General features: G+C 51.8%; 1 long non-coding RNA gene across 4 annotated transcripts; it reads right to left on the bottom strand.

Moving 5' to 3' along the window:
- Positions 1 to 1,108: 1,108 nt before the first annotated feature.
- Positions 1,109 to 5,917, bottom strand: LOC108526877 (uncharacterized). 4 transcript variants are annotated; one of them, XR_001884628.1, is made up of 4 exons: positions 5,466 to 5,917; positions 3,568 to 3,634; positions 2,846 to 3,046; positions 1,109 to 1,374 (listed from the first exon to the last, which is right to left on the bottom strand). It is a non-coding gene; the product is annotated as an uncharacterized LOC108526877 (long non-coding RNA). The 4 variants fall into 4 exon arrangements; XR_001884629.1 differs by having other exon boundaries at positions 2,846 to 3,094; positions 5,534 to 5,917; XR_001884626.1 differs by having other exon boundaries at positions 5,534 to 5,917.
- Positions 5,918 to 6,207: the final 290 nt, after the last annotated feature.

The raw sequence follows: 6,207 nt of genomic DNA, 5'->3' as shown, positions 1-6,207 counted from the left end.
TCAGCACCATGACATCATGAACACCATGACATCATCAACACCATGGCATAATCAACACTGCATTACTAACACCACAACATCATCAGCACCACATCATTAACACCATGACACTACCAACACCACATCAACAGCAACGTCATCAACAGCATGACATCATCAACACCACCTCAACACCACAGCATCATTAACACCATGACATCAACAACACACCATCAGCACCACAAACTCATCAGCACCATGACATAATTAACACGACATCATCAACATCATGACATCATCAACTTCAACACCACAACATCAACACAGAAGACTCCTGTGAGCAAATGCAGAGTTGCGGCTTCTCCCCACCATCAAGTGAGCAACAGTCCTATAGCAGACACCAACAGGGGCGGTCCTCCAATTCCATTCTGACCCCTCTACCTAGAGACAGTGTCTGATCACACAGGGTGAGGGCTCAGTTCCTAAGACCCCACCCCCCCATCGCAACTCCAGACATGAACTGCAAATCTGGGCCTTCTGACAAATTCTTGATGTTGGGGTTCCCATAACCCCCTTTTTGGGTTTGATTAATTTGCTAGAGTGGCTCACAGGACTCAGGGAAACACGCTTCCTGGTTTATTATAAGTAATATTGTGAAGAATACATATGAAGAGATGCACAGGCGAGGTGCGGGGAAGGGGCGCGGAGCTGCCATGCCCTCCCTGGGCAGCCCCTCCAGGAGCCTCCGCATGCCCAGCTTTCTGAAAGCTCCCTGAACCCTGTCCTTTTGGGCCTTTGATGGAGACATCATTGGACAGGAATGATTGACAGTCATGTAGAAATGCGACTGGACAAACAGGATGTGGTGTAAACCCAGCAGGGCTTGTCTGTCCAGATTCTTCTTCTTTTTTTTTTTTTTTTTTTTTGAGATGGAGGCTCACTTTTTCACCCAGGTTGGAGTGCAGTGGTACGATCTCGGCTCACTGCAACCCCTGCCTCCCAGGTTCAAGCCATTCTCCTGGCTCAGCACCCCCAGCAGCTGGGATTACAGGTGCCCGCCACCATGCCCGACTAATTTTTGTATTTTTAGTACAGTTGGCTTTTGCCATGTTGGCCAGGCTGGCCTCGAACTGACTTTGGGTGATCCATCGGCCTTGGCCTCCCACAGTGCTGGGATTACAGGCGTGAGCCGCCGCACCTGGCCAGACTCTTCTCAGCTTCTCAGCAGCATTTCTTCCTCCAGGTGATGGGGCAGAACCTGGCCTGGAATGAGGATCTTCTGACCCACAGTCAGGTTAGGGCCTTGAGATTCTGCTTCCTGAGGCCTGCTTTGAAATTGCCCCAATGTGATAACAAAAGGCTATAACCAGGGCTGTGTGAGTTACGAGGCAGGAGCTGTGGATGAAAACACACACATTTATTCCATGGTGAAGCTCACATAACATAAGTTAACAATCTTAACTACTCCAAAGCAGACAGTTCAGTGGCATTTAGTGCACTGTGGATGGAAATGCAGGGGAGTCGATTGCCCTGCCACTCGCTCTGAGCCTCTGAGGGGTGACAGCCACACCCTTTGGCATTGAACTCTACATCCTTTGGGTCTGTCAGCACCTTTCCAGCAATTCCTTGTGTCAAGCATGTGGGATTCACTTGCTCTTAAAATGAATGGTTAACTGTGCCTGGGTTGGTACAACTTGGTGCTGTGTGACCCCAGCTATCCTCGGCCCTCCTCACACCCCACCTTGGCCAATACCCACCTGGATTTCTCTCTGGTCCTCTAAGCTGCCGAGCTTGTCCCCACTGCAGGGCCTCCAGCCCGGCGTGCTCTGCCCTCGGACCCGGCGTGCTCTGCCCTCGGACCTGGCATGCTCTGCCCTCGGAGCTCTGCGTGCTACTTCTTTCTTACAATTTTGGATCTTGCTCAGATGGTACCTCCTTGGGGCAATCTTCCCCAACCATCCCCCCAGGCACTCCCTGCCACAAATGTCCCCACTGCACTTATGCTGTGGGGAATTCTCTATCCACTTCCTTGTTCACCCTCACTGGTCCCCCCAAGAAAGCTCCAGGAGGGAGGCGCTGGTTCTGTGTATCCACCTGTGCCGGGGCCAGCACTCCAGGCAGAGCTGTGGTGGAAGGAAGTGGCCTGAGACACCCTGATCTCATCTTTTGTTTTCTGCGTGTTTCCTCCTCATAGACCTGCACCAGCGAACAAGGAACCCACAACCAGGGGGTGGGCACTAAAATAAAGACAAAGTGAGACAGAAACTTCTGCTCCTGCCCCGCGGCTGTCCCCAGTGCTCAGCGGCGGGGCCGTGGCTGCTCGTGGTTGCAGCGCGGAACTTGCCTCACAGGATGTTGTGCAGGGCAGCCTGGACCCCACCATGGAGGGTTAGCCTCCTGTCCCTGGGGGCCCTCGAATGCCTGCAGAGGGCTGATTCTGCACAGCTGTCCAGGGGTTGATGCAGGCGTCCAGGCGCAGGAAACGGTGACTGGATGGAGCAACCACTCTCCAGCCTTGTCCTAGCAGACAGCACCATCTGCTGGGCCCTGGGTTTGTGTCTGCAGCCGATGGGCTCTAGCGGGGTTCTGTCCAATCTAGCAATTTGAGGTGGTATATCTACACCAACATCCACCTGCTGTTTACCAAATACCATGCCAGGCAGGTGGTCAGCAGCATGGATGAGGCCACCTGCTCATGGCCTGCACTGAGCTGTGTGTGGAGAGGGACCTGTGGGACCTGGGTGCTGCTTGTGGTGCAGGCCCAACCAGTCTCAGGGAGGGGCGTCTGCTGCTCCGAGGCCTCGGGGGGATGCCCACCCATCAATGGACACCCACATGTGGGGCGAGCGCCCACCACAGTGCCCACCTCCAGACAAACATCGCTGCCTTCCTGCAGCTCCGTTCCAGGCAGGGGAGCACAGATGAGATGCGGTGGATGGAAGAGGTTGTTTCAGGTCGTGTTAGACGGTGTGGAGGAAGTCAACAGGGTGCCATGGACAGTGCCTGGGCATGATGGGCAGATTAGGGACTGCAGGCCGGAGTCAGTCACGGGAGGGGAATGGCACCACTGTCCCAGAAACAGCAAAAATGAGTCCACGTGTGGCACTGATGGGACCTCAGAGGAGACAAAAGGAGGTGGCTCTTGGTGGTGCGGTGAGGGGAGGAGGCTGGGAGGGAGGTGGAAGCTTGGGCAGGGCCTGTTGGGCTTTAAATTCTATTTCAAGTGCCATGGGAAGCTGTTGCCGGGCTTTAGGCAGCGCAATGACAGGATCCAATTGAGGCTTTCTGTGTTGCTAGCAAAGGAATTCAACATTCCTGACATGGGTGAATGGAGAGAAGAGTGATGGGGCTGTTTCTAGAGGTCAAGGTTAAGGGGACTCCCATGGATGGGATGCATCTTGGGACCACCAAAGTGGGAAGCAGTCGGCTCGCCCAAGCCTGCAGGGACCAGAGAAGGAGTGGTCCCCGGAGGCCCACAGAGTAGGGCCGAGGACAGGGGAGGACACGAGGGGCTGCCGAGAGAGTAGGAGGTGCAGCCGCCCTCAGATCTGGCCTGCAGGGGTGGAGCAGGAAACGACAAACACCCACCTCTTCTCCTGAGGGTGGTGGAGCTGGGGCATCGCATCCACGGGGTCCTCTTGGGGTGGAGGCAGACCTGGAGGGGCAGACGCACTCTCAGCTTCCAGAAAACCTTGACTCCAAGAAGTCACACTGAGAGATACCCCCGTCGCTGGAGAGATCTCCTTTTCTGATACAACCACTTTATTCCTTATCTCTGGGGTGTCTGGGGAGGTGACTCAGTCCCTCTAAAGGGAATCAGCATGAACTGGGAGTGGGTGTTGGACCCAGGAGACTTTCACTGCAATAACCACATCTTCCCTTGTCCTTTCAGCCTTCTTCAGTGGGACCCACTTCCCTGCCCTACACCGAAAGGGGGTGGCTCACAAGTATTTTTAGATAAGGAACCTCTGCCAATGCGGTCCCAGGCAATGAGCTGAGCTCTCAGTGTCGCTTTCCACTTCACTCCCCTCTAAGCTGCACCTTGCTCTGGGCTGAGGCTTTAGCAGGGGCCGGACCAGGGTCCTCTGTCAGCTTTCTGCTCAGCCCCTCACAGGCTGGTTGTGGTTTTGCTCCCCACAGCAGGCAATACTGGGGCCAGGGAAGAGAGGTAAAGAGACAGGGCTGGGCTCGCTCGGCAGGGCTGCGGTGGTTGTGTGGGTTGTGGTGGTTGGCTTTAGGCATCAGCTTGGCTAGGTCATGTCACCCAATTATGTAAACACACATGAATCTCGGTGCTCCCGGGAAGGTATTCTGTAGACATGGTGGATGTGTCCCACCACCTGACTGTTAGTAAGGACGATTGCCCTCCACAGCGTGAGTGGGCCTCACCCAGTCAGCTGAAGGAAGGAGACATTCTGCCCCAAGACTTTAGCCTCAGCCTCAGCCTGGGTTTCCAGCCCGTTGGCCTGTCCTGCAGATTTCAGACTTGACAGCTTCCAATCACATGAGCCAATCGTAAAAAGACATCTCATATCTGGATCCACATCTACATTTGTATACCCACATCCATACATATATCCATGAATACTTCCATATCCATACCTCCATCCATGTCCATGCCTCCATCCACATCCATGCCTACATGTACATACATATCTACATCTGTATCCATGCCTACATCCACATCTGTGCCTGTGTCTGCATCCATGCCTACGTCCACATCCTATCTACACCCACATCCATATCTACACCCTCATCCATATCTACACCCTCATCCACATCTACACCCACATCCATAGCTACACCCACATCCATGCCTACGCTCACATCCACACCCACACCCATATCTATATCCACATCCATATCTACACCCACATTCATATCTACACCCTCATCCATATCTACACCCACATTCATATCTACACCCTCATCCATATCTACACCCACATCCATGCTTACACCCACGTCCACATCTACACCCTCATCTGTATCTACACCCTTATCCATATCTACATCCACATCCATATCTATACCCTCATCCATATCTACACCCACATCCATATCTCACCCTCATCCATACCTCCATCCACATCCATGCCTACATCTGTATCCATATCTACAGCCACATCCATATCTACACCCACATCGATTTCCAAGTCCGTATCTCTATCTATGCCCATAGTCACTTCTGTATGTATACACATATCCATTTCCATATCTGTATCTATATTCATAGCCATATCTGTATCTATACCTATATGTACCTCCATACCTATATTCATATTTACATCCAAATTTATTTCCGTAGCCACATCTGTATCTATATCTGTATTCATATCCATATCTGTATCTGTACCCATATCTATGTCCATATCCATATCTATATCCATATCTATGCCTAAATCTGTACCCGTATCTGTATCCATATCCATCTAGACCCATATTCATATCTGTATCTATACCCATATTCATGTCCATATCCATACCTCTCTCTATATCAATATCCATATCCATATTCATCCATTCCCATGCTCATGTGCACTTCCACATCTACCTGTGTCCTGTTACTCTGCTTCCCTGGGGACCCCTGGCTGAAACAGGAGGCTTCTGTTGAACTCACTGGATGTAGCAAATAAAGAAAGGTTTTTCTTGTTCTGAGGTCTTTGGTGACCCCTGCTGGTCCCCTCTGTCGGTGGTTTCCTTGACCGTGGGATGCTGCCCTCTCTGCAGCGTCAGCCTCTACTGGTTCTTGAAGAGAAGCAGCAGGCCAGCCCCACCCATCTAGATTCATATGTGGGGGCAGATCTCTTGGTCATGTGTCTCTCAGGTGCTAGCACCACAGCATGGAGTTATCTAAGTCGTCATCTCAGAGCAGGAACTCACTCATCACCAAGGGGACAGTGAGTGCCAGGCCATTCATGAGGAATCCACCCCATGATCCAACACCCCCCATCAGGCCCCACCCCTAACACTGGGGACCACATTTCAACATGAGATTTGGAGGGAACACACATCAAAACCACATCACCACACAGTTGTGATGAGATATAAAATCTATCATGGCAAAGGCAAAAAATGAAAAGAAATGAAGTTGAGTTTAGCAATCAATGGTAAGTGGCAGTTTAACCGCCGTGTCTTCCATGTCATAGTGGAACACTGAGGCACGGGGCAGCTTCCCATCACCTTACCTTTGATGATGGTACTTCTTTTTTTTTTTTTTTTTTTTTT

The sequence above is a fragment of the Rhinopithecus bieti genome, unplaced genomic scaffold (genome assembly GCF_001698545.2).
Source record: "Rhinopithecus bieti isolate Rb0 unplaced genomic scaffold, ASM169854v2 scaffold_4602, whole genome shotgun sequence".
NCBI lineage: Eukaryota > Metazoa > Chordata > Mammalia > Primates > Cercopithecidae > Rhinopithecus > Rhinopithecus bieti.
Note: the sequence above shows the minus strand (reverse complement) of the source record. Positions and strands in the feature narration are given on the sequence as shown.